At 36.4% G+C, this 8,271-nt stretch overlaps 1 long non-coding RNA gene across 1 annotated transcript; it reads right to left on the bottom strand.

Annotated features, from left to right (window-relative positions):
* Positions 1-1,205: 1,205 nt before the first annotated feature.
* Positions 1,206-1,957, bottom strand: LOC147485873 (uncharacterized). Its single transcript, XR_015201866.1, has 2 exons — positions 1,564-1,957; positions 1,206-1,476 (listed from the first exon to the last, which is right to left on the bottom strand). It is a non-coding gene; the product is annotated as an uncharacterized LOC147485873 (long non-coding RNA).
* Positions 1,958-8,271: the final 6,314 nt, after the last annotated feature.

Here is an 8,271-nt window from a genome sequence, read left to right as displayed (position 1 = left end):
CTAACCTCGCCAAAATAATTTGGATGTCGAGAATATTTCCAGAGCCCAACATTGCACCACCTTCCTCTATTGTAATGCAGAGTTCTTGAATGCCGACTTTTGTTGATCCTTGATTGCTTCTATAAACTTCTATAAACAACTCATGATTTCTTGTAGGAGGAGGATCACCGGTGAATACCATCTTGTTGAGAAAAGAAGTCATCCAAAGTTGGAATGAATGTCTCGAGGGAGAGCCTAATTTCACTCCCCAAAATCAACAACCTTTATACCCGTGAACATATCCTCAATCAATCGACCCGGCTTCAATCCTATAATGCATCGAAAATCATAAAAAAAGGCAGGTTAAACACAAACATGGATACTTGACCTACAAGGCCACAACGAGAAACTACCTTGTAAGAATACAATTCGGCCCTCCAAAAACTCATAGTGTTTCTTTTCTTTTCAATTTGATGATCAAGCTCCAAAAGCTGAAAGATTTCTGAGAACTGAATTTCAATCTTTATAAAGTCACTAAAGGATAAGTGCAAGATAATTGCAATAAAAGCGAAATCTTAGTGGAACTAAAACATGACAAAGCGACAAAAGTACAACACCACAAAGATTTAAATATGTCGACTTTTAAAGCTTCAAGAAATGTTTTAGTTACGGCTCCTAGAAAAATGGAAGGTAAGAACACTAGAAATATAAAGTCATAAAAAGTTTCATAGCCCACAACATACTTCTAAGTGGCAACAGTTTTTCATTTACACTTTTATAAAAATCCCATATCTCACTTTACTAACACAATGCATATTTGAGTGGTTTTGCTTTCGATAAAAGTCTAATTTTAGTGAGCAATTCTAAAGGACTTGGTATCAAACACTCGAGTCATGAATATGCACTAACCCTAAAATGTAGTAGAATATATGATATGAACTATATAAATGATCATATACCTTGCTAGAAGTGACGACTTACTTACTCGACAAGAAGGCCTCATCTTGTCATACATAGCCAAACAATCTTAAATACCTATGTGTATGACTGCTTAAGAATGGAAACACATAGGCAGGAAACAGTACAAGTAAAACCATAGGGATCAAATATGAAGTTATTGTGTCACGGCCTCAATAACTATACTAAAACTATGGTTCATAATGCAATAATTTTTATTCTTATTCGAAACTGCATTCATTCAAAGACATTATATAACTTTTACAAAAAATCACAAACACTATCATTTGCGCATTTTCTGAATTCCATAAAACATGTGAATTCATTTGTGAACTACCAAATGTATCACACTACCTACATCTTAAACCGTAACACATTACAGTAAAACTCATCACAATAACCAAAATACCCTTCATTCACCAAAAACCCTAAACCCTAATCAATTTATCAATACTCCCAAAATATCAATTCAAAAGCCAAAAAATAACTCCTACCCATTTATCCATTCTGATCCAATTCCACATTTCCTCGCCGGGCAACCTAAAAAACACCAAAAACAATCATAACCACATTCCAAAAACAAAACTAAATATAATGAGGGGTTAACATTTTCTTCAAACACATTACCTAATAACTATTCCTTGGGTTTATCAATTGTGGCTGAAGAAGAAGAAGAAGAAAGCTCTTCAGCTTCAACAAGTTAACGAAGACGTTGTTGAAGAAGTCTGACTCTGTTTTCAGTGTTACGAAGTTTTCTCCATCTATAAGTAGTCCATAAAGCAAGTCCACCGTATACGAATATATACGATGCCCATACGTATGGATACGTTCTGCATGCGAAGCTTTGAAAGGCAGTAATGGAGTCAAATCGCGATTTGTGAAGAGTGGGGAAATCGAGTTTTGGCTATACCATAGCGTTGGGTTTTTTTTTGGGATTAAAACCGACTGATTTCGGTGGGGTTTGGTCGTTGGTTGAGTGCTGTCAAGAGAGCTCAGGTGGTCGTTAATGGCGTCAAGAGAACTCTCTGGAGGCGATGGAATTGGGTTTTAGTGAGAATTTCGTGTTTTTCGTTTTTCGGTTTTGAATTAGTTGAAATTTTGAAATTTCACAATTTTTATTTCGAACTAGATCTGGTGATCTGATGAATAGATCTGAGAGACCGAGAAAAGTGTGAGATAAAGGGTGTCACTATAAGAGTGGCACCCTAGACAAACCGATATATATATATATATATATATATATATATATATATATATATATATATATATATTTGTCTAAACCATTCTTGTATTCATTGGTTATTGTAGGTTTAGCTGGTCTCGCTACAAAATATGAGAAATTATTTTTTTTCATTAGCAACCCATCAGCAACGGTTTATAACCGTTACAAATGAATTTTAAATTATTTTTTTTTAAAATTAACTAACAACTTTGCAACGGTTACAAACCGTTGGTAAAAATTAAACAAATTACCAACGCTTAAAAAGCGTTTGTGAAATAAAAAACCGTTGCAAAGGTTTTAAATATGTGTACGAAATAGTTATAATAAGCGTTGGAAATTTCTGTTTGCAACGCTTTTTAAGCGTTGGAAATTTTTGTTTGCAACGCTTTTTAAGCGTTGCAAATATTTCCAACACTTTACTGACGCCATATTTGCAACGCTTAAAAAGCGTTGCGAAAATTATTAACAACGCTTTTTTGCCGTTGCAAATGGCCTGTTATGGTGTAGTGCAACACAAGAACAATAATAAGAACATGTCATTATGCAATAAGTAATTAACTTTATAAATCTAATAGAACAATAAGAACAAGATATGATTGAATGAATAACAACTATTTTATTTATCTAATGAATGATATTCAATGATTTAAATAACTAATCTAAAACAAAGAATGAAACTAATTAATGGAATGAAAACTAAGTAATTAACTAATCTAGATCTATCTTTTTCTAACCCTAAACTCCATTAACATTAGCTTCCTAACCTAACTATCTACCATTAACAAAGAGTCAAGCTTTTGTTTTTATACTTTCAGATCCAAAAATCGTGCATGGGCTTGGAGCCATATTTTGGGCCGGAAAATCGGGCCCAAAACCCAATTTCTTTAGTCCAAAATGGGCTCTTCAGCTGCAGTTGGCTTCGACAGATATTTCGTCCACTTTTGCTCCTTTGATTGAGTCAAGGCTTGGACCATTGGAAAGCTCTTTCCGAGCCGGTCGTTTTGACATAAGATACTCCCGATTCGGTGTCCGAGTCCAAAAGATACGGCGCCCGGAAGTCTGTTGACTTGTCTTAATTGTTTACGCCCGCGTGTTGACTTTTCAGCTTTTGACCGGGCTTTATAAAGGCTTTGTCTCCTTGAATCTTGGCCTTTATTCACAGAACTCTTTAGCAACCGACCTTTGCTACTTTATCTCGCTAAAGTGGCACATTTCTGCACATAATAGACTTTGAAGCCTGAAATGCATAAAAACACGTAATCAGTATTAACTCTTAATTATTACTCACATAATTGGTCTAAAAGTATGATGGTTAAGGGGTTAAAACTACAGTTTTGGGCTCTTATCAAAAAGTCAAAGTCAACTTGGGCAGAAACAGCGCATAAAAGTCAGCAGAACTTCAGACGACCGTATCTTTGGACTCAGACCTCGGAATTGGGTCTACCTTATGTCAAAACGACCATATTAGAAAGAGCTTTCTAATGGTTCTAACCTTGACCCAATCAGAGGATCATAAGTTGACAAAAGTCTGTTAAAGTCAAACCCAGTTGAAAAAACCTCTGTGGACTGAAGAAATTAGGTTTTGGGCTCGATTTTCCGGCCCAAAACATGGCTCTAGGCCCATGCACGAAATTGGGGATCTATTTCTCTTCTTGAGGGGAGGAAAAGAGGGATTAATTAGTTAGACCTAGATTAGAAAATAAATTAGCTTAGACTCTATTAATTAGTTTTAATTACCTTGTTTTGAATTTAGTTTTGAATAAGTATTTGTTATTATTCATTAGATCAATAAAGTTAGTTAGTTATTCATAAATCTAGTTTCATTTCATTAAATCATTTTAGCTTCAATTCATATATTTAGTTAATTATCATTACTAGTTTCAATTCAATTTTGCATGATTAGATTTCCATTTTAAATCAAATAAGTAAATTTATAATCTTTTTTATCATGTCTTGTTATGATTTATATATTAATGATAACATAATGATTCAAGGCTAAAACCTCTATTAGAGGGGTTTGAAGAAGTCTTGATGAAGCTTGATTTTTGTTAGCATAGAATAGTTCGTGATATTCCATTCCATTCTAGAAAACAATTAGTTCACCATGAGAATGAGTTTGATTGTTTTACATGCTAGTTGTTAGTTGGTATAGATTACCATGAACAATTAGGGATTAGGAAGACCAAATTTGCTATGCCCAGGCATTTCAATTCGGATTACGACAATTCTTTGTTAGTAAATGAAGTCGAGTTAAGGTGGAATCAAATCCCCCTAATTCCTCCTCATATCATCAAAATTAGTAATTTCGTAGTTCGAATTATCGTATCTGGTTTTGTATAATTTCTATCGTAGTATAATTCCCATCATTACTCTCATTGATTTGATAGATTGATAATCGTAATTAACTTAGAATTCTAAAAACTAGGAGTGGAACGAATCTTCTATTCCAACTCTATTGCAATAACATCGAGAGTAGAAAACTTTGATAAGTGTAAATGTAAATTAGTTCTAGTTTTACTTGCATTTGAGTCTCATTACTTATTCGTAGGTAAAACTAGCGTTTTTACATATTATCAAATGGCACCGCTGCCATCTTAGTTCTGTTTAGAATTGTTTACATTAGTATTGTTAGTCTTTTCAAAGTCCCATTAAACCCACCCACCCTTGTTTGCTTCTAACAGTGATTGTCTGGTTCAGAAACTAAATTATTTTTTCAAATAACAACCCTGAGCGCGCTCCGCGCCCATATAAGGCTAACTTCGAGCGTCCCTAGCGCTGAAGCGCCTAGAACTCGAATTGGACTTGAGCGTGACCCGCGCCCTACCTAGGCTAATTCTGAGCGCGATCTGCGCCCTCTTATGGAAAAGCCCGATTTTCACTGGTTAGTTCAAACTTCCATTACTTCAAGTTATTCAGTGTTTCTAACTTGTTACACATACACTGAGCTTGCGTATACAAGATGCTATTCATAAGCGAAGCAAGGAGGCATTCATGTACTTCTTTCTTCCGCTCCTCGCATCTCTTGTTAGAGGTTTATACTAGCATATCAGGATTGTTTTGAGTGTTGTTGTGTTTAGTTAAGATTGGTCTTAGCCTTGGATGAGATTAATGTCAGGTAGAAGAAAAACACCTAACGTAATAAATTGGCAACGTCAACAAACATGCATTTCTAGTATACCACTTATTACACCTCTAGCTAATATACCACACACTCCACCTGAAATAATGGCTAAAGAAAGAGAGTCTCCTCTCTCTGACTTTTACAAAACCTTGAATGATAGCCCAAAATCTTGCATCGTTTTTGCAGACCCAGTGGGGGATTTCCGAATCCCCCAAAATATATTTAATTTGTTACCCATTTTTCATGGGTTAGACCATAAAAAACCTTATCAGCACATGCGTAGGATTGAACAAGTCCTTACTACATTCTACCATCCTACGGTTGGTGTTGAACAAATTAAACTGAGGGTGTTTTCTTTCACCTTAGCTGATAAGGTGGCGTCTTGGTTAACTGCCCAAACGCCTAATTCTGCGGACTCATGTGCCAAACTTGTTCAACTATTTATGGAACATTTTTACCCACCACTGAAGACAGATGAAATGCTTTCCAAGATTCATTTCTTTCGACAGAATCCTCATGAATCATTTTCAGATGCTTGGAATCGTTTTACCGATCTTCTTATAGAGTGTCCACACCATAACCTCGTGAAAGACACGTTAGTTCGTGCCTTTTTCAAAGGACTTTTACACCACCATAAAGAAGTCCTTGACATGATGAATGGGGGTAGTTTCCTCAGTGCCTCAGAGGCTTATAAATTTTTAGAAAATCAAACAAAGTGTAATAATAACTGGGGGGGGGGGGGGTACTGATGATATCTCCCGCTCGCTAGTTCTTCTACAACAGTTAAGGCCGCCGGTATGTTTGAGATTAAACCCGATCCTGAACCAAAAACTTTAATCGAATCTCTCACTAAAAAGGTAGATGCTATTTCTGTTTAACAAAAGCCTATCCCCGTCATGAATGTCAACTCCAATCCATGTAATTTATGTTTGAGTCCTGAGCATCCCGACTCCTATTGTCCTCTCGTTTATGAATAACAAACATCACAACAAGATAACGTTTGCTCAATTAATAGTTATCCTATTCCTAACGCCCCTTGGAGACAACATCCCAACTTCAGTTGGAGAAATAATCAACAAGTAACACCTTCAGGGTTTAATAACCAAAATGTTAGGCCAGCAAACAATTACAACCAAGCTCCACCATGACAAGGGCAAGGTCATGGACAAGGTCAGGATAATTATAACAATAATAATTATAATGCTAATAGAGGTATCGTTCCGATAAATAATAACTATCACAACCCACCCATTAATAATCAACGTGACATAGTTCCTGTCACACAACCTATAGCTAACACTCCTCCATAACCGGATCATTTTGATGCCTATATGCAATCCCAACAATAGATTTTATAAGCCATCCAATTTTCCTTACAACAGTTAGCACAAGAGAAAGTACAACCCAAAAGTATATTTCCAGGTAAAGCGATACCTAATCCTAAAACAACAAACACAACCTTTGAGGTAAACGGTAATACTAGTACGGAAAATACAAACGTAGGTGAGCTAAATGCCATCACCACTCTCCGTTATGGCAGAGTAGTTGATAACAACGTAACTATGCCTTATAGTTACCCACCAGTAGTCCCTACACCGGATATTGAACTAGATACCGAAATAGAAATTGAAGATCCTACCCCTGTAGAAGTACCAGTTAAACCACAACCTAAGAAACAAAAGGCCAAGGTTAAACATCCTGTTGATCCATATGCTAAATATAGAGAGAAACCACTGTTTCCCCAGAGATTAGCCATGTTGAACAAGGATACAAATTACAATGAGATTAGGGAAGTTTTCAAAAATCTAACAATAAACATTCCTTTTCTTGAATCGATTAAAAAGTTACCTCACCATGCTAAGTTTCTTAAAGAGTTGTGCACTACTAGGCGTAAGACAAATATTCCTAAAGACACCTTCCTAACTAAATAGTTTCCAACTTTATCAGAACATAATAGAATCGTTAAGTACAAGGACCCTAGTCGTCCTACTGTACAATGCACCTTAGGAGATTCCCACACGACCACCGCTTTATTAGACCTGGGGGCGAGTGTAAACTTACTCCTGTATTATCTATACAAACAAATATGTCTACAGGAGATGCAACCTACTAAAATGACGTTGCAATTAGCTGATCGGTCTATTAAGTATCCTAAGGGTGTGGTTGAAAATGTGCTTGTTAAGGTTCAGGATTTCTACTATTCTGCTGATTTTGTTATCCTTGATATGGAAGTCGTTAACGACTTTGTTTCGATCATCATAGGGCGTCCCTTCTTGGCGACTGCCAACGCGCTTATTAATTGCCGCGATGGTTCGATGTCCTTGTCTTTTGGCCATCTTTCTATTGAGGTAAATATTTTTAAAATGATGAAACAGTTACCAGATTCATCTGTAGATGGGGATATTAGCATGATTGAGAGCTTAGCTCAAGACTATTTTAATAACACGTTTCCTGAAAACCAGATGCATAAATTCCTTTCTTTTGGAAGTTCAGATTTCGCCGATGACTCCTACTTAGAGGAAGTCAACACCATCTTCGAGTCGACACCTATCGTAGACCCTTCTGTTGCTCCATCTACTGAGTTTGAAGACTTGCTGCCTAAGCAAGTTTTCACTACTCAAGATGAGGACCCTCCAGAAGCATTTATCAACATTCCTTCCACCCCGGTGCTTAAACCTCTTCCTTCTGAGTTAAAGTATATTCAACTTGATCCGAATGGTAGTCATCCGGTAATTATATCTTCTCTATTATCTAAGGATGAAGAGACACATTTGATTAAGGTGATTAGGGAATATCGTTCTGCGATTGGGTGGTCCCCTAGCCGATATTAAGAGAATTGACCCTAATGTTTGCACTCATCGTATCAATTTGGAGAATAATGCAAAGACTTCTTGCAAACCTCAGTGTCACTTAAACCCTGCCATGAAAGAGGTGGTCAGAGAAGAAGTCTTACGGTTACTCGATGCGGGTATCATATACCCAATCTCTGATA

Source organism: Coptis chinensis, chromosome 7, assembly GCF_015680905.1.
Source record: "Coptis chinensis isolate HL-2020 chromosome 7, ASM1568090v1, whole genome shotgun sequence".
Lineage (NCBI taxonomy): Eukaryota > Viridiplantae > Streptophyta > Magnoliopsida > Ranunculales > Ranunculaceae > Coptis > Coptis chinensis.
Note: the sequence above shows the minus strand (reverse complement) of the source record. Positions and strands in the feature narration are given on the sequence as shown.